The sequence below is a fragment of the Pipistrellus hanaki genome, assembly GCF_964339955.1.
Source record: "Pipistrellus hanaki genome assembly, chromosome: 9".
NCBI lineage: Eukaryota > Metazoa > Chordata > Mammalia > Chiroptera > Vespertilionidae > Pipistrellus > Pipistrellus hanaki.
In genome coordinates, this window is record NC_140511.1 from 37,127,802 (window position 1) to 37,148,769 (window position 20,968).

General features: G+C 35.8%; 1 long non-coding RNA gene across 1 annotated transcript in view; it reads left to right on the plus strand.

The window, feature by feature from the left end:
• Window positions 1-20,634, plus strand: part of LOC311628242 — a 1,314,020-nt gene extending 1,293,386 nt beyond the window's left edge. Inside the window, exon 3 of the long non-coding RNA XR_014795984.1 lies at window positions 20,581-20,634. This is a non-coding gene — a long non-coding RNA (uncharacterized lncRNA). The remainder of the gene's footprint in view (window positions 1-20,580) is intronic.
• Window positions 20,635-20,968: the final 334 nt, after the last annotated feature.

Sequence of the window (20,968 nt, forward strand, 5' to 3'; positions counted from 1 at the left end):
GATTACAAAGGAATTGTCTACTTTGAACTCTTACCACCCAACCGAACGATCAATTCTGATGTCTACATTGAACAACTAACGAAATTAAACAATGCAGTTGAAGAAAAGCGGCCCGAATTGACAAATCGAAAAGGTGTTGTATTCCATCATGACAATGCAAGGCCACACACATCTTTGGTCACTCGGCAAAAATTAATGGAGCTTGGTTGGGATGTTTTGCCACATCCACCATATAGTCCTGACCTTGCACCATCTGATTACTTTTTGTTTCGATCTTTACAAAACTCCTTGAATGGTAAAAATTTCAATAATGATGATGATGTCAAATCGTACCTGATTCAGTTTTTTGCTAATAAAAAACAGAAGTTTTTTGAACGTGGGATTATGATGCTGCCTGAAAGATGGCAAAAGGTCATTGATCAAAATGGGCAATACATTACAGAATAAAGTTATTTAGTTCCATGAAAAAATTGTCTTTGATTTTCTTTAAAAAATCCGCAATTACTTAGCTGCCGACCCAATATGTGGCATATTGGATGGTGGCAAGAGTTTTTGTTTAAAATAAATCAGAAAAGGGAGTTTAGTGTATAGAAGTGAGAATAATCAGGGGCATTGTCTTTTATAAAGTGACTTTTAAAGAGAGACCTAAGGGAGGGGGGCCAAAGGAATATCTGGAAAGAAAGCTGACCAGGCAACAGCACAGGGGCAAATGTCTGAATGTGTTTAGATTGGCTTAACCAGATGTAGTTCATTATTAATCGAACTAGAATCCCGGTGCATAAAAGTTGTGCACTCAGTGTGTGTATGTGTGTGTGTGGGGGGGGGGGGGGATCCCTCAACCCGGCCTGCACCCTCTCATAATCTGGGACCCCTTGGGGGATGTCCATCTGCCAGTTTAGGCCCATTCCCTGGGGGATCTGGCCTGAGTTGGTAGTCAGACATCCCTCTGGCAGCCTGGGAGGCCTCGGGGGATGTCCCACTGACAACTTAGGCACTCCTCATGGGGAGCAGGTCTAAGCTTCAGTTGGACAACCTTAGCACTTTGGAGGAGGCGGGAGAGGCTCCCACCACTGCCACTGCACTTGCAGCTGCCAGCCCAGCTTGTGGCTGAGTGGAGCTCCCCCTGTGGGAGCACACTAACCACCAGGGGGCAGCTACTGCATGGAGTGTCTTCCCCCTGGTGGTCAATGTGCATCATAGCAACTGGTATTTCCTCCTTGCTCCACCTTTAGGGTTAATTTGCATATTACCTTTTTATTATACAGTATAGGATAATTTGGTGTCCTAGAGCAGCCACTGGCCAAGCTATGAAGTTGGCTGTGTATCTTCATTACTTAAATCTTAGTATCAAAACCCTCAGTTTAAATATTAAACCTCTCAACACAGCTAATAATTAGCTCTTAACCAGAGGATTTATATTCCTATGGCTTAACTTGAAATAAATCTTAATTATAGTAAAGAGAGGTCTAAGTATAAATTATAGAATCAAGATATTTGACATTTACTCTTAGATGTAGAATAAGAATAATAAAGTGAAAATCATTTTTGAAAAAAGTTTCATATTCTCATTTCCTTTGGTACATTTTTATAAATAAAAAGGAATAAAACATTTTAATAATATGAAATAATTCTTTAAAAATATTTTTAAAATATTGAAAGTATGACATATGCTGAAGAAAAAGATATTTTTCAAACTCTCAAGTAGAGCATTAGAAAGATGATGTTGAAAATACAGTTGACTCTTGAACAACTCTGTTTTGAACTGCATGGGTCCACTTTATGTGATTTCCCCCTCCCCCCAATAAATGCTTGGACTGTTTTCAATTGTTGTTAGGAGTCCACAGATGTAGACTGCCTACTGTATACAGTGGTCTATGCCCATTTTATATAGGAGACTTGAGCATTCATAGATTTGGGTATCATTGGGAATATTGAAACCAATTCCCCTCAGATACCACAGGACAACCTAAGTTTTTGGGAGTCAAAATGTACTCAGGGCTGCACGAGGGTTGGTGCCCTTAACCTCTGTATTGTTGATGGGTTAACTGTACATGCCTTTGTAAATAAGACCACAGAATGTTACAGTATGACTTTCACAAAGCCATTTACATGTCCTAATTCTCAGTTTGGGATTAGTAACATGAGTAAGAAGAGGAGGGTGATATCATCAAATTTACTTAATAGAAATAATTTAAGAACATGATGACATAATAAATATTTATTAATAGATACAAATTATTTTTTATGAAAAATAATTCATAAAGACAAGGAATTCATAGAGCCCGGCACATGAACATATTTCCCTATGCCTACAATTTAAAGATGTTCAAAAAATTAACATGATACATATTATAAAAAATTAAGTATCCTTTTGGCAAGTAGATACTTTTTCATTTTAATTGGAGTAATGTGATTTTAGTTTCAGTTATACAACATGGTTATTAAATACTAGTGGCCTGATGTACAAATTTGTGCACATTAAAAGGGAATTAATTAGAGGAAATATTTTAATATTGCTATTTGCCCTTTCTCTATAATAGTAGTGTGAGAGATGAAACAAAATTAGTAAAATATATATGAAAATCTCTCTCCTGTCAGAGTCTGGGGCACACTGCAGGACCCAGAATCAAGTCCCGGCCCACCCACTCGCACCTTAATATTGGGTGAGACCCTGACCCGGCTGGCCCCACGCCATCAACCCCTGCAAGGTGGAGGGTTCAGCCTCAGGACCCCTGGCGTGGCCTCGGGTCCCCCAGCCCCAACGTGAGAGTATGAAGGTGGGAGGGCCCGAGGGTGCAACCACCATTTTCATATTAGCTCTTTATGAGATATGTATATTTGCAAAATAATCAAAACAATAATTCTCATTAACATTCATCATGACACATAGTTACATTATTTTCATTGTAATGAGACTGTTTAAGATCTACTCTCTTAGCAACTTTCAAATGTGCAATTCAGTAGTAACTGTAGTCACCATATTGTGTATAACATCCGCATGACTTCTTTATTTTATAACTGGAATTTTATATCTTTTGACCCTTTTTACCCATTTTTGTCTACCCACCACCCTTTGCCTCTCACAACTACCAATCTGTTGCCTGTATCTGTGAAATTGTTTCTGTTTTTGTTTGTTTGTTAATTTTTAAATTCCACATAAAAGTGAGATTATACCATAAGGTATTTGTCTTTCCCTGTCTCTGACTCATTTCTCTTGTGTATAATATCTGCATGACTTTATTTACTTCTGTATAATATCTGCATGACATATATATATTTTTTCCCAGTTTTATTTAACCATTTACTCATGGATAGTCACTTTGGTTGTTTCCATACCTTGGCTATTCTATATAATGCTGCAATGAACAAGGGGGTGCATATATCTTTCTGAGTTAGTGTTTTCATTTTTGTTGGGTAAGTACCCTGATGTGGAATTGCTGAATCATGTGGTAGGTATATTTTTAGTTGTGTTTTTATAACAGAAAATAACCAAATTTAATTATAAATGTATGAATGAGAACCCTACATACATGAGAGAGTCAGAGACTTCACATAGATGGACAGTTCAAAGACAGAAAGTTAAAGATGAGGGATATATGACTTTCTAGCTAAGGAAGAGATAAAGTGTCTCATGGCTCCAGAGAGGAGAGAGTTGATTTTCAGGATACTAGAAAGGGAAGATGTTTAGTAATTAAGCTAGTTTCAGTTATACAATATAATTATTAAATGTATATTTTGCAAAATAATCAAAACAATAATTCTCATTAACATTCATCACCATTAACATTTTTTTGTAATGAGAATGTTTTATATGATTCCATTAACAACTTTCAAATGTGTAATATAGTAGTATTAACTGTAGTCACCATATGTTTAAAAAGTTCTTTCTGCTATATAGGTAGGTTTAAAAAGTTCTTTGCAGTGATAACTGACATTATGGGCAAAGTCTCTAATTAAAATTCTTTAAGAGAGACAAAAGTTCCTCATGAGCCAACAGGGTCTTGATTGCCTTCAGATCAAAACCATTCACAGTCCAAAGTGCCACATTTTGGGGGACTGTTCTGAACCCCTCGATCCTTAATACTAAGACACAGAGTAACAGTAAATGAAAACACTGCAGGGAGTTTGTGCGTGTGCTGTGGAGCATAATTTGAATTTATTTGCTTTGTAGACCTGGGCCAGAAAGAGTTTTCATATCTGTTTCCAAGTTAGTCTACCAGAGATGAAGGGAAAAAATGTTCTACCAAAAGTATTACAAGTGCCTGCATGTGTTAATTTTTTCAGCTCATATGAAGGAAATAGGATGTTATTTTTAGTTTGTTTTAAGACCATTAATACTATTTTCTATAGGGGCTATTCCAATGTACATTCCCACCAACAATACATAGTCTTCCCTTTTCTCCATATCCTTGGCCTACACCCGCTATTTCTCATGTTTTTGATAGTGGCCATTCTGACAGGTATGATATGATACCTCATTATGGTTTACATTTGCATTTACCTGATGATTAGTGATGCTGAGCACCTTTTCATACACCTGTTGGCCACCTGTGTGTCTTTTTTGGAAAGATCCTCTGACCATTTTTTAATCAGATTTCTTTTTTATATTGAGTTGTATAAGTTCTTTATACATTTTAAATATTAGTCCTTATCAGATATATAACTTGCAAATGTTTTTTATACAGTTGGTTGTTTTTCCTTTTAATTCATGGTTTTTATTGCTGTGTAGATAATTTTTGTGGTTCATTATAAGTATCTGATACATCAAACTGCAACGTGGATTGCTTGTCTAAATTATCTATATACTAAAGGCCCAGTGCACGAAATTCATGCATGGGCGGAGGGGAGGTCCCCTTCAGCCCAGCCTTTACCCTCTTTAATCCAGGACCCCTTGGGAAATGTCTTACTGCCAGCTCAGGCCCTGCCAGCCTGGTAGCTCCCAACCACTCCCCCCCACCCTGCCCAGCGGCCTGATTGCCCCTAACTGCCACCCTGCCAGCCTAGTCAACCCAAGCAGCCTGCTGTTCTATCATTTGGTCATACCTCACTAACAGCCCTGCTGGCCTGGTTGCCCCACACAGTCTGCTGTTCAGTTGTTTGGTTGTCCTTCACTAACCTCCCTGCCAGCCTTATCGCCCCATGCAGCTTGCTATTGGGTTCTTATTGTGATGGCATCCAGAATAACTTTTATATCCCTTTATTATTAGTGTAGATATTAAATTTCCATAATTTTGTAACTGTGCCATAATTGATTCAGTCATTCCAGGTAATTTTTAAAAACTTATTTTCTTAATTTGATATATTTTGTAGACAAACATTTAATAAGAATCCAAGTGTTTTATGCTACTCAGTATTATTTCAGTTTTTTAGCAACATGACAAATATATGTACAAGTATTAGTATAAACAAAAGCACGGACACATATTCCATACATCATGACCAATATATTCCTCACTCAAATTAAAAGTAAAAAATGAGTTGCAGAAAACAAAACAAAACATTCCATGAGTTTATACATAGTAAATCCTACTGTCTGAAAGTATTTATTTGAGGCCATGAGTTCTTTAAATATTTTAAATATAGTTTGATGGAAAGTTCTCCAAATTATTTCATTTACAAAAACTCCAATAAACTCCAAATGAGTTTATTTACTGATGTGCATGTTTGCATATACACATGTTAATACCCAGGTTTTTCTAATTAACAAAGCACTTGTTCTACTGTATATACATTTTTAAAAATTAGTATAATACAGAATACTTTAGAAAAGAAATGACAGAAAATAAAATGTGCATATATCACCATCCTAGTGCAACTAGTATTGTCTTTCAGATTCATACCCTTCCATTTGTATTTGATGCATATTTCCTGTAACTGAAATCAATGTTACTATTCTTTCTGCATTCTGACTTTAACTTTACATCATAGTGATTTTTATGAAGTGGAACAGAGCAATATTTTCAATGCCATCATTATATTCCATTAAGTAGATATCTTATAATTTATCATATCATTGATCCTTTAGTAGCATTAACAATTTTAAATGTGACAGGTATATGATATGATATACATTTTTCATACTTGAATTTCACCACCATATCATACTGTATGCTTACAATATTTCTTTCAGATAATTTACAATGTCCTTAACTACTAAAATTTTGTGAGAGTTTTAGTACTTTCTATCCTGGTTGACATTTGAATTAGCAATTGTATGTATTTATTTATATTCTTTAATGGAATGGGTTAAATATCTGATTTCTTAAGCAAAGGAAATTGGACATGATAGAACACTCCCATCATTACCTGACTCCTTAATTTGCAGTTTCAATATTATAGGAAGCTGTAATATAGCAGTGCCTTCCAAAGGGTAGGTGAATGGATGTGATCACCAGTGTTGCACTTTTTGCATTGTTATCAGTTTTGCATAGCTGTTCTGTCTTTCCCCAACTATCTGTGTGGTTATTATCTTAACATACGGTACTAGTATTTTCTTACCACTTTGCTTCTCTTTCTGCCCCTTCTCCTCTTCCCTTTCTTCCTATTTTCATCCATTTCCTTCTGCTTTCCTTGTTTTTCACATGCTGCTTGGTTCTTAGCTAGTCTCAAACAGATGTGCTTTTTATAGGCTAATTACATACATATAAGGTAATATCACATCTGTTTGCTAATTGACCAACACTGTCAATAATCTTGTATCCTCACCTCTGACTTCTAACTCTCAGAAAATGCACCATCATTCTTCAAATTATGCCATTTTGCAACTTTATTTGCTTTGCTTATTTGATTTAAAGCCATGATGTTATATTTTTTAAAATAATATATATTTATTGTAGAAAAATATAATAATCATAAATTAGGAGAAGAAATTACAGATATTCCATAATTTCATTCCAATTACTACCTAAAAATTACATTCCACCACCCCCCCCAGACATTTTCTATTCTTTTCTTTTCTCTTTTCCCTTCTTTTCTCTTCATGGGAAGATGACCCAGTTTGCTTTCTAATCTGCTTCCAATAGTTTTTTTTTTAAATTATATTTCCCTTTTTTAATATCCACTGACTATGCTAAAATACTCTTATTTGTTAAAAAATAGTACTCAGGTATGCTTTAATTTCCCATCTACATTGGGATTTGTGAAACCAATATTCATGAACAAGGGAGCATCCCTGATTGGAGACACTTAGACATGCTTATGTCTTTCCACAATGCCTTATTAGGAGAGACCTCCCCAATAAGCCAATCCAGTCACACAGAGGTTACACCCTGAACAAAAGTGATAGCAGCTGGTAGAGCAAACATCTGGAGCAAAGTCCTTGTCACTGGTGGTATCTGCAATATAGAGAGGTGGGTGTTGGTCTCAAGCTGGTGGTTGCCATGGCAGCATGCATCCAATGGAGTGGAAATGTGACAGCGCTCTGAACATAACCCTTGGTACAACCATGCTTGATTGTAGAGTGGGCGGGGCTCTGAGTATTTATAACACACCTGGAGTGGAGGTTTCACCCATGTTGGAGTCCAGATGGAGTCTTTATCCAACTATCCAGATTTGTGGTTTGGGGCATTCCCATTACACCCCATTACATCAATCTTGACAAAGCACTTAACATATCAGATTGTCAAAACAGTCCCAAAAGTTTGAAGTTTCCTCTACTTTTGTTCTCAACTAGAGCTCGCTCTCTCCTCCATAATTAGGCAACTGTCAGAAGCAAAGCAACCTGTTGGAAATTTATTCCAGGCTAAATATGTCATGTTTTAATAATGCGGCAGCATGTGATTTTTTTTTTTCTCATAGCAATCCTTTTGCCATTTCTTTTCCCCCTTTTGAGTTTGACAGTTATTTTGTGGGAGTTCTATAAATCTAGGCATGACTTTGAGAATTACTCTTTTCCTCACTCTCTTGTTTTCATATTTGTCATGCTTAATTTTATTTATTATTTTGTTTCATAATTTCTTTTTAAAGCATTATGCTATACACTTCTAACATGGTAACCAGGATGACACAACTGAGTTTGTGTGAATTCATCAAAATGGAGCTAGTTAAGATTTAGTGTTTCTCCCTCTCTCTCTCTCTCTCTCTCTCTCTCTCTCTCTCTTCTTTCATTCCTTTCTTCTTCCTTTCATTATATTTCTTCCTTTTTCTCTCTTCCTTTTCCTCCCTTCCTCCCCCTACCCCCTCCCTACCTCCCTCGCTTCTTTCTCCTCCCTCCCTCCCTCCCTCCCTCCCCCCCCCTCTCTCTCTTTCTCTCTCTCTCTCTCTCTCTCTCTTTCTTTCTTTCATTCTTTCTTTCTTTCTTTCTTCTCTTTTTCTTTCTTTCCACATTCTAGGACCAGAATTTTGATTCTCAGGATATGACAATGTACATGTGATAGAGGCATCTAAGGAAAATGGTTGCTAGTTTCTAATTTGCAATAGCTTTAGCTTCTTAGATAACTGAATGTATTAAAAAAATTACAATTTAATTTTGGAAAAGAACCTCTGTAATAATGACCAGAAAATGTAATTCATCTGTTAAGATTATTCTAGACTTTTTAGTAAACAAAACTCAAAAGAGGTGAATTAATTCATTGACTTAAAACTATTTCTTTCTCAAAAAAATATTTCTTTCTCTCTCCATATGGCATTATAAGATATATTTAATGATACACATGATATTTTAGAGTTGTTTTTACTACTGGAAGAGCAGGCAAAGAGGAAAGGCAACTTGGAAGCGCTAAGCAACATTAACACAGGGATTCAGTGGGACCTGCAATAGATAATCTGTAAAGCCCTTTCTCAATTTACTACAATGTTTGGGATATTCCCAGCATATCATAAGTTGCCAAAAATATTCTGTTTGCTTTCCTTTTGTTTCCCATCATTTTAAATGCTTTCTATTTCCCCACCACCAAACAAATATGAGTTGCTTGAATTTTTTATCAGGTGTTAGAAAAGCATCTCTATAGGTGAAAGATGATTACAGAATGCTTAACTACTCATAGGATGGAGTCCAAGTACTATACCTCTTTTTGACATTTTATTATGACTAGTTCCGTGTTGTGTGTAACATGTCTTTGTTAATGGAAAAGTCCAACTTGAAGTCAGATGGAGGCCTCAATTTATTAAAAATATATATTATTAAACTACTTAATTCACAACTTTCTAATTTGTGGACAAAAGATGTGGCAAATATGTTATTTTGCATTGTTTATTGCTTCATTATTATTATGTCATTTACTCTCATCCTTTTTAAAAATTACATCTAGCCTTGGCTGGGTGGCTCAATTGGTTGGAGCATTGTCCTGTACACCAAAAGGTTGCAGGTTTGATTCCTCATCAGGGCAAATATAACTAGGTTGTGTTTTAATCCCAGATCTATTTGGGTAACAAAGGCAGGAGGCAACTGATATTTATGTTTCTCCTTCTCTCCCCCTCCCTCCCTCTTTTTCTCTCTCTCTAAAAACATATCCTCAGCTGAGAATTAAAAAAAAAAATTCTGAAAACTAATGTGGAATTATGCCTTAAATGCAACATAAAATCAGATAATGTGGGGAAAGCTATCTCAGGTGACTTCACTTAACTTAATATGTTAAAAAACAATTAAGAGCTTAATATCATTCAAGTTAATTGTCCCTGACAAGCATTAATAATAGTGGCCTACATTATTATTATACATTTAGAAATATTTTGCTATTCTAAAGTATTTAAATAGCAAAATTGAATCCTACTGCAACCATAAATTAGAGTTAAATTAATATAATATCTACATCTGACTTTAATAAAACTAAAATTGATTACTTTTATGTTGTCATCAAAAGTGAATTATCTAGGGAATGTGGTATATTTAAAAAGGACGAAACTAAAAATCAGGTGTCTTGGGATTTAGTCCAAGCTACACCACTCCATTAATTATTGAGTGGCTTTAAACAACTCATTTAACCTCCCTAGACCTCGAACTGTTTAACTCTGAAAAAGAAGTTTGGAGTAGATGAGTATATATGCTTTTTTTTAGCTTGAAAATTCTGTAATATATAAACATCCAATCTTAATTTTGAATTTTAGACACAAGATGGCACTATTAGTAGTGTTTTTAATTTAATTCACAATAAAAGCTGTATTTCAAGATCTGTATATCCAAATAAAATGTCTAAAACTATATGATAATACATAAACACAGGCATGTGTGCATAACTACACTCTGTCTTTGGTTGATTACTATAGCTTAACATCTGGATGAATGCTCAAAAATTCAGGCAACCAACTGTTTGCTTGACACCGGGATGATTGATTGATTTTCTTTCTTTTTCATGAGAATATTTTAGTGTTGGGTAGGCAATGGAGACATTTGCAAAAACATCTGCAAGATAAAGATTGATAATAGCATTATTTCAATAGAAATAGGAATTCTTGAACAAAATACAAGTTTTATAGGTTGAGAGGAAAGGTGTTGAACAGTGACAAATTTAATAACTAAGAGTTTGCTATTAAGTTTAAAATAATTCATTTTAAAATAATATTTTAAATGCATATTTAAAATATTTAAAATAACTATGCAAAACAAATATTTAAAATCACCATTTTCAAGTAATAGTCAAGATATCAATTTCAGAAAATTAAAAAGATGTAATTCATACAGAGATGAGAATTTAAATTCTAATCAAAAACACCAAATTCTTGCTGCCACTTCCAGAACACTCTCCACATGTACTGAGGAAAAAGCAATGTTTTGTGGTTAAACCGATATTGTGATTTAATAGAATATTCTAGTAATAAACATGTTTCTTCAAAGCTTAGTCCTGCCCTACACCCCTTTTTTTAAATAATGGATTTTAAATTAAATATTTTATTTTATGATATGTTTAAATGCAATTCCTTATTTTCAATGTTTTCCCCATATCAGTAAAATGAGCCTCTGCTAAATAACTTATAAAAATGTCATGGTCAAATACTGCAGCTCTTAGCAATCCCCTTAGACCAGTGTTTCCCAACCTTCTCTCATGATAAGAATCACCTGGTGGAGTTGTTAAAACACAGATTCCTGAATCCCAACTAAGAAGTGCTAAACTAGAATTTTTGGGAACATATAGGTAAAATTGCATACCTAACTTAGTGCTCTGTATATAACATCTGTCTTAGAGCACTAGTTAAGTATACAATTTTACCTATATGTTCCCAAAAATCCTAGTTTAGCACTTCTTAGTTGGGATTCAGGAATCTGTGTTTTAACAACTCCACCAGGTGATTCTCATCATGAGAGAAGGTTGGGAAACACTGCCTTAGACTACCCCTTTCATTTTCCTGATGAGCACACTGAGCACCAGGAGAAAACAGGAGGGCTAGAAGTCCCACATCCGACCTGTGAGGAGCAGAAACACAGTTCTGATGTTGTTTCTACTGTGCGCTCTTAAAGGTCTCAGATGATAGGCAGACCCGTCTCCCTGGGGTACAAATCACATCTACCTTTCTAAACTAAAAATTCCTTTTAGAAAACAGTTTGTTTTTCTTTTTCTTTTTTCTCACACTGTCTAGCATAGTATCTGGTAATGGCGAGCTGATCAGGCATTCATTTAAATAAATAAATGTTTAAATCTAATGAACAATTGTACTGAAACTAATACTTCTTCCATATTTATTTGTGCCCACTGAAATGGTGCTTTACTCCAGATAATTACATAGTATAATGTCTTTTCATACCTTACCAAACCATCTGTGGTGAGAAGTGAGAATTTAAAAAAAAAAATATTTCATTGTAGGCTACTCTGAAATGGATAGTAATTACACGTTATTTTCTGTTATTCAGTGGATGTCACTCAACCAAACTTAATTTAAATTGTTGTGACTGAATGAGTAATAAAGCAGTGGCTGGCATCATCCTTGGTTCAGCAAACATTGTCAGAACAATTCCTGGAAAGGGCTCTACCCTTTGTTAGTGATGTGACTTTACCCAGTGATTGAATCTCCTTCAGCCACAGTTTCTTGCCCTGTTGCAGGGATGATGATAATTACTGCATAGAGCTGTTTTACCAAATAAATAATATGCAGCATACACAAAGCCCAACAATGGGCAAGACTGGCACATATATTATTTGGATGAAATTGAAATTCTCTCATTCTATTGAAATAGACACAGGGGGTAAATCAGAATACAACATTAGCAAACAAAAAAAAAATGAAGTTGCCTCCTTTTTCTAATGGTTGGTCTAGTGTGGGTAATAAGCAAATGCATATGTGATTGTCTCGCTGGTCTTTGGAAACTATGCAGAGACACATAAATGGTAATATCCTTTAAAATTCTAGGTTTTACTCCAATCTATGAATGCAGAGCCGTTGCAAGTCAGACTAAAGTTTTATGGCTGTATTTATGTGCTTCTAGAAGTTTCATGTGCCTCAGACGTAGCCCTCTCCTGTCCTTTTATGCCCCCCTTTCCTATGGTCTTATGCTTCTCCAACTCCTGAGGAATGAGATTTCAGATCCCCATGCTAACCTGCCACTGCCCTCATCTACCAATGTTCAATGTGATGGGAGGTGCCCATGCTAAGAATTCAGCCTACAATGGAGTCAGCACGGTTCCTCACTGCTTTTTCAGGGCTAAGAACAGTGCATGAAATAAAGAAGGTGTGGAAAACAATTTAAAAAAAAAAGAGAGAGAGAGATTGAATTGGAACTATCAAAGACCTTCCTGGAATTCTGATAGATTGGAGCCACATTGCAGTCAGTGCAGAGAATGGAAAATGGCTCTCTTTTACTTTATATCTACATTTCAAAAGTTGGTTTGCTTCTGTTAGCATTTTGGAGAGAGAGCCCCTTGTGAAAACAGCACCTTCAGCTTCTGCAGGAAGATCTTTCTTCAAAAAGATTGACGGAACTATTGTATTTCTTTCAATGGCTTTAGGCCACGGAGAGAGAAAAATACTGCTATTCCTACCTTTTACCTGGACTGCTTTCTTCCTCCCAACCACACTGCAATTCTCCATGGGTAGAGGAAAACAAGTGAATATAATCATATTGTTTTACTAGTTTAGTTGATATGCTTAGACATATCCAATTTCCTACCTGAATTCAAATGTTTATTGCTGCTTCAAATAGTTATTTTAAATGAAAATACAAATTTTAAATATAAACTATTTAAAAATTAACAGAAATTAGTATGTGTTCTGCGCAGGAACTAATCTCACAGCCTTTCAGTGTTTGGGATGATGCTCCAACCAACTGAGCCACACCAGCCAAGGCACGAGCCCATTTTTTTTTAACTTTAAAGTGGGAAGCCTACGTTAGCATGACAGAACTTAGTGAGTCAACAAAATAGAACCACATTTAACTGCATGTCTATTCATAAGCACATTTAAAAATAAAGCACTTCTGCTGAAACCGGTTTGGCTCAGTGGATAGACTAAAAGGTCCCAGGTTCGATTTCGGTCAAGGGCATGTACCTTGGTTGGGGGCACATCCCCAGTAGGGGGTGTGCAAGAGGCAGCTGATCAATGATTCTTTCTCATGGATGTTTCCAACTCTCTATCCCTCTCTCTTCCTCTCTGTAAAAAAATCAATAAAATATATTAAATATATATATATATATATATATATATATATATATATATATATATAAAGCACTTCTGTGGCTGAATACCATACATAAAGTTAAAAGACAATGATATGCTGAAGGAAAAATGAGACACATAGAATAGATATAAGGCTTTGCCACATGTCTTTTCTATATATGAATTTTTAAGGCAGGTAAACAGCCAAGTAAAAAATGGGTAAAATATATAAAGTAGCAAAGTAAAATACACATGACATAAACACATGCCTAAACTCACTGTAAAACTCAAAATACAAAATTAAATAACAATGAGGCATACATATTTTCTTCATAACATTTTCAAAATATTTAAATGTTGATAATATTAATGTTGACAGGGATCTGGGACAGATTTGGGTGGTGTCAATGAAAAGTATACACTGGTAAAAATATTCTGGAGGGCAATTTGAAACCTCAATTAAAAATCAAAATAATAATTCTCATTTTTATTCTCATTTTTAGGCTTCTATGCTACCACAATAATATATTGGTCATATATATATATATCGATAAATGAGTGCCATTACAGCATTGTGATAATGTAGAAAATGGTAAAAAACTTCAATGACAATCAAAAAAATTGTCAATGGAGTACATGCACATGCACTAAAGTCAAAAGATATGTTTTGTGGAAAAATCATGTTGGTACTATATATGACAAAATTAAAAGGTATCTATTTATGTGTGTAAAATGTATGTATAACACAATAGGCTAATATATACTTAAATAATCAAAGCTGCAAGTTTATGTACCAAAATGTTACTAATATTTTTTTCTGAAATTTATAAATGAAGGTATTTAACTTTGGACTTAATATACTTTAAAAAAAAAAAAAAGACAGGATAGCTAGTGATTTTTTAAACCATTTGTTTCTTGTGCTTTCCTATAGTTTTCAAATTAATGGGGTCCTATAGAACAAAGAGGTAATATCCAAATTAACCCTCACACCCTCACAAGATGGCTGCCTACAGCCAGGCCGGCAGGGGGTTTAGTGAGGGACAACGACCAAATGACTGAACAAGCAGGCTGTGTGGGGCAACCAAGCTGGTGGGGGTAGGGGCAGTTTGGTGTGACCAGACCAGCAGGGGGGCGGTTGTGGTGACCAGGCTGGCAGGGAGGTATTGGGGGAGATTAGGTTGGCAGGTGGGAGGGGGGGGCAGTAGTTAGGAGTGACTAAATCTGCAGGGAGGGGGCAATTGGGGGCAACCTTGTCAGTAGCAGGGGGCAGTTAGGGGTGGCCAGGCTGGCGGGGGGGGGGGGGGCAGTTAGGGCCAATCAGGCAGGCAGGCAGGTGAGCAATTAAGAGCTAGTGGTCCAGGATTATGAGAGGGATGTCCAGGGAATGGGGCCTAAATCAGCAGTCAAATGCCCCCCAAGATGTCCGAGATTGAAGAGGGTGCAGGCTGGGTTGAGGAGACCCCTGCCCCCATGCATGAATTTCACACACCAAGTCTCTAGTAGTTTATAAAGAGGTGCTTAAGTGTTGTAATTAAGAGACAGGGCTCAAGTTTGAGGGTCAGTTAGAAGAGATACAGTAATGGAGGCTTAATAGAGAGAGAAGTATGTTTTCAAGTAGAACTTTGGATGTTGTGACTCCCTTGAGGAAAAACAAGTCTGATCTGTTAAACAGTGTCCTAATAGGTTTTGAACTTAATTCAGGACTTCATATTGTATATCTCTTTTAAGCTTGATTTCCCTATTCAATTCATATCTTTGTCATTCCCATATGTAAATATGTTGCCCTTGTGTGAAGCCTGAGGAAACATTGTCTAATGCAGTGTTTTTCAAGATGTGAGTCATGAGATGTGCTTGGTCTACAGAGTCAGATTAGTGGGTCCTAACCAGCATGTCTTTAGAAAATAAAATGAGATATAACAGGGTGTATTATAAGTGATAAGATGCCCTACATACTCTGTATTTATTTCATTAAATGTTGGCTTTAAGTATAGATGTATACTCTGGGATGATATGTAAAATGTATTTTGGGGGGGCATTACTGACAAAATATTTGAAAGCCATTGGTCTAGACCCAAACCTAGAAATAGCAATAGTGTCATCTTACAGATGGCTCTGCGGCTCAGGTGATGTGCAACATTTCTGAGAGGTGTTTTAGTCAGGTCTTCATGCCAGCATATAGCAATTTTTTTACCATTTGGATTTCTAAGATTCTAGCTAAGTGCTTTCTGATATTAAAGGCTTGCTTCTTTTTCCATCTGTGATGACTGCTATAAAGCAGCATACTTTTTTGAAAAGTATACCTTACTGTAATGTCTTTCAAAATAATGTGCATAGTAATGTGTTAGGAAGTCTTCTAAACCATAGAATAAACATCTTTTTAAATAGTGAAACAAGCATGGCCATGTAACAGAAGAATACAAAATCATGTAAGTTGGTAAAATAACAAGCAAGACATCAAAGATAGGTCTCTTCTTGCAGTGACCACTTCAAGTGCTGTGGCTGGAATTCCAAGGGCACCGGCCACTCTCTTGCCCCCAGGAACACTCCAGTGGAGAAGCCCTGCCAGAAGCCATTGTAAATCAGTCCCATCATTAGCAGGTGACACCTTTGCAGGAATTCATTGACACATAGTAGAGAGTGGAATTGGAATTATAAATGTAATTACTTCTGGTTATACTGGACAATTTTGTTTCCAAGGAAGAGGGATCATTCAAATCACCTCAGTACTGGAAATCCATTATATAAATAAACACAGAAATAACAACAATCATATTATCAACAGGGATATCTTGGGGACTAAAAAACTAAACTTATTACTTTAGTGACACCTCACTGTCCCATTGGATCCAAGGAAGAAAGTGATCAGGGTATTTGCCGTGGCCTTTACTGTGAAGGTGATACCATTCTGTTTCTCTGCTTCTATTGTAAAATCTGCCCACTGAAGCCCTGATCTCTGGTTCTATTTTTTGTTTGTCTCTCAGTTGTGTCTTCTGTACAAAATGTTTCACATCACCACTGCTATTTTATCAATATGTCTCTGCTGTCTGCTTGCTTGTGACAATGAGTGTGTCACCTCAGTTTGTATTGCTTGATTTCACAGTAGGAGCCAGTTAGTAGAAACTTTATATTTTTCTTTCCCATTGATACAGCTTTGATAACCACTATATGAAATAGCACAATAAGCCTGTCCATTTAATTCATATATCTGTTTTCAATCTCTACAATTAGGACCCACAAAACTGACTTGGCAAGGGAGAGATAACTCTTTTACCACTTGTTTATCCTTTCAGTCATAGCTGGTATACATCAATTCTATGTTTTGTTAAGGTGAAAAAGAATAGGTACAGAAAATAAAGAAGAGAATAACCCAGAGAGGGCTAATGTTGAGGACCTATTTTGTAAATTTTTTTTTGCATACATTTTCAGCTCTAATTCTCAAAATTACTCAAATAAATTTATGTTATTTTTCCACTTTGACACAGGTAGGTAGAGGCATAAAACTATAGGTCAGTTACATCTTTTCCTCTATCCATGCAGAGACAGGGACGGCCTTGCTGCTTGGATAACTGATTTCATTATAACGCCTGTAAAGCCAAAGAGGAGTCTATTATTGATTGTGTGGAGGGAGAGCATGCTCCATTGTATCTTTGTCTTTGCCTTTCCATTTTTTAATTTAAGTTTCTAAGCCAAACTTCAAGTTGGAAAGGAAAAAAGTTCCCTTCCTGTTGAAATAAATAACAAATCTGGGTTTTTAGCCACCTGATGCTCTTTTAAATGTCAATTTCAAAGGAGAAAATTAGTGTTGGAGAGCTTGGGACTAAATTTTAACTATGCCTTTCTAAATCGTGCATGCAAATAGGCAATTAGACCTGTGATGGGTAATTGCATAGCAAAGTGAACTCTTCCACAAGTTGTTTAGAAGCTGATTTTGCAGGTTCAATTTTTAAAAGTCCTTATAAATGTCCTCTCCTGGTGGAACAGCTTCTGAAAACTCTTACTTAACTCTCACAAAGGGACACCTCTCTATCCCAAAACAAGTCACTTGAGAATGCTAGAAAAGAGCATATCCTATATAATAAAAGGTAATGTGCAAATTGACCATCACTCCAACACACCAGAAGGTCTCCCCCATGTGGTCAAAGATGGCTGTCCCCATGTGGACACAAGATGGTTACCACAAGATGACCAGCAGGGGAGGGCAGTTGCGGGGGACCAGGCTTGCCGGGGAGGGCAGTTAGGGGCAATTGGGCTGGCAGGGGAGTGTTCAGGCATCAATCAGGCTGGCAGAGGAGTGGTTAGGGGGTGTTCAGGCTGGCAGGTAGAAGTGGTTAAGGGCAGTCAGGCAGGCAGGGGACAGTTGGGAGCCAGCAGTCCTGAATTGTGAGAGGGCAGTCAGACAACCCTCAAGGGATCTCAGATTGGAGAGGGTACAGGCTGGGCTGAAGGATATACACCCCATGCACAAATTTTGTGCAGCAGGCCTCTAGTGTGCAAATAGAGAATTAGATCTTAACAAAAATGTGTGTTTTACAGATACACAATAACATTTGATTGTTAAAAATAAATAATAAAATTAAAAATGTTTAATTTGTAAAAATGAAAAATGTCATTATTTTTTCTATCACTCTAAACTTATTAGTATATTTATGCAATGTTCTTATATACAACATACTTTTTATATTTAATCATATATTTTATAATGACTGTCCTATCATAATCATTTTATTACCTCTGTGCTTTTCCATTTTAACATATCACAATATATGGAATGGACATCTAAATATTTAATGTCATTTATTCATTGACAGTATTATAAAATGCATTATTTTAAAAATGCAGTAGTAAGCCTTAAGGCCCATTTATTTTTCCTTGATTGACTAATTATTTTTTGATATCACAACCTCTGTCATGAAATTCTAAATAGTGCCATTCTTTCTTATTATGTCATACAAGTGAGAACTAACTCTTTGTTTCATAGTTTTCATTCATATTTCAGGTGTGATCTGCATCTTGTTAACAGCCAATTTTTCCTCTCCAGCTCAGGTCTTCTTTAAATGATCTTTCATCCTTTAAAGAACACTTTGTCCCTTTTTTCAAGCTACATTCATTAACACAATATAAAATTTTCATGTTGTGGAACACACAATAAAAAAACATTAATCTTTCCTCATACTCTGCCAAATAAAGCAGTATTGTATAACATATATTCAAAAATTAATTTAATCATGTACCCATTGATGTATTCACATCTATTTAAATCACAAAGCATGAATTGAATTTTCTTGAAGACTCAGGAGAAATCAAGGACTGGTAGTCTGAATAAAGTCTCTTCCTTTCTCTTGTTCTTTAATTGATCTGTATCTCCTCAGTATAGATATCTATATAGCTCCTCAAGTAGGACACATGCTTCAATATTCTCTATATGTTTTTAGTTAATCGCAGGTTTAATATCAGTGGTGGAAACTGTAATTTAATTTCACATATAACTGACATCACAAGCTAGGTGATATGAATTAGGAAGGTCTCTTCACTCACAAGTATGAGTACAGATAGTTAATATTCCACATGTTGAGAAACTACAATAGATGAATGTAAACACTTTGGGAGGTATTTAACCTGAGTAAAAGTCATTATCACATGAATAAACAAAATGAAAAACAAAAAATTGTCATGTAAGATCACACAATTGACATTGCAAATAATAGGATAAGCACAACTATTTTATGAAGATTTTAGGGGAAAGAATTAGCCTGTTGTGATCATTTTTATAGAAGCAGCAGGAATCAAAATCATCAATTCTGGAATTAAATGCAAAAGATTGTTTCACAATATGATGTCTGCCACATATATTAATGTTTTATAAACTACCAGAAGATTATATGATTTAAAAAGCTATATTGGTAGTGAATTAACTTTTATTGATGGAAAATGAATGAGTAACGGCATGATACTTAAAGTTGAGTTATTCTATTCTATATAAAGCTTTACAAATGTTTTGTCAGGTTGTTAAGTTACCTATGAGTTTTGTTTTGATTTTTACTGTTTCAATAGTTTTAAGTTTACTATTTAACCTTGTAATTTAACTAATGACATATAAATATTTACCTTATAAGGTAATCACTACAGGTTTTGAAAAAGTACATTTGAAAATTAAACATCTCAGGTTGTTTTTGTGACATTTACTCCATTCATTTAGCCATCATGTTTGATTTATTTTATTATTTTTTGACAATCACTTTTAACTAGCATTCCCTATGCAGAGGAAGAGCATGTTACAAAAGTATATGCCATTTCAGTGGCTCTAGCTTTATCCCATACCAGTCTTTCTTTCTGAGTTGCCAACCTCCAGTTATACTAGAATTATTTCAATTCTTTACTCCTGCCAAGTTTCTCATATTTTAGGTAATTTTACCCTCTCTTTCTTCTGCCACCATCTTTTACTGTTTGTTTGTTTGTTTGTTTGTTTGTTTTTCCTCCAGAAGATACTGACACCCCTCTCTATTTTTTTAAATTATTTTTAAATATATTTTATTGATTTTATACAGAGAGGAAGAGAGAGAGAGATAGTTAGAAACATCAATGAGAGAGAATCATCCATCAGCTGCCTCTTGCACAGCCCCTACTGGGGATGTGCCCGCAACCAAGGTACATGCCCTTGACCAGAATTGAACCCAGGACCTTTCAGTCCCCAAGCCAATGCTCTATCCACTGAGCCAAACCGGTTTCGGCCCCTCTCTAATTTTCAAAAATATATTTTATTGCTTTTTTACAGAGAAGAAGGGAGAGAGAGAGTTAGAAACATCAATGAGAGAGAAACATTGATCAGCTGCCTCCTGCACACCCCCCACTGGGGATGTGACAGCAACCAAGACACATGCCCTTGATCGGAATCAAACCCAGGACCCCTCAGTCTACAGGCCTACGCTCCATTCACTGAGCCGAACTGGCCAGGGCAACATCCCTCTCTGATTTTAGTTTCATCCTGTGAATTTAAGTAAATGCTCTATCTTCTATATGGTAGCATGTACCATGCTATATTATTTACCACTCAGCTGTGAGGTTTTTTGTTTTTTTTTTTTTTTTTTTTTTTTTTTTTTTTTTTTTTTTATTAAATTATTATCTGTGTACATATTTTAACATTGCCCCCCCCCCCATACATACCCTCCCTCCCCAGAGTTTTGTGTCCATTGGTTGTACTTATATGCATGTATACAAGTCCTTTGGTTGATCTCTTATCTCCCCCAGATCTCCCTACTCTCCCCGCTGTAATTTTACAGTCTACTTGTTGCTTTACTGTCTCTATATCTATCTTTTGGTTTGTCAGTTTATAATGTTTTTTAATATCCATAAATGAGTGAGGCCATGTGGTATTTCTCTTTCATTGACAGGCTTATTTCACTCAGCATGATGTTCTCTAGTTCTATCCAGGTTGCTGCAAATGATGAGA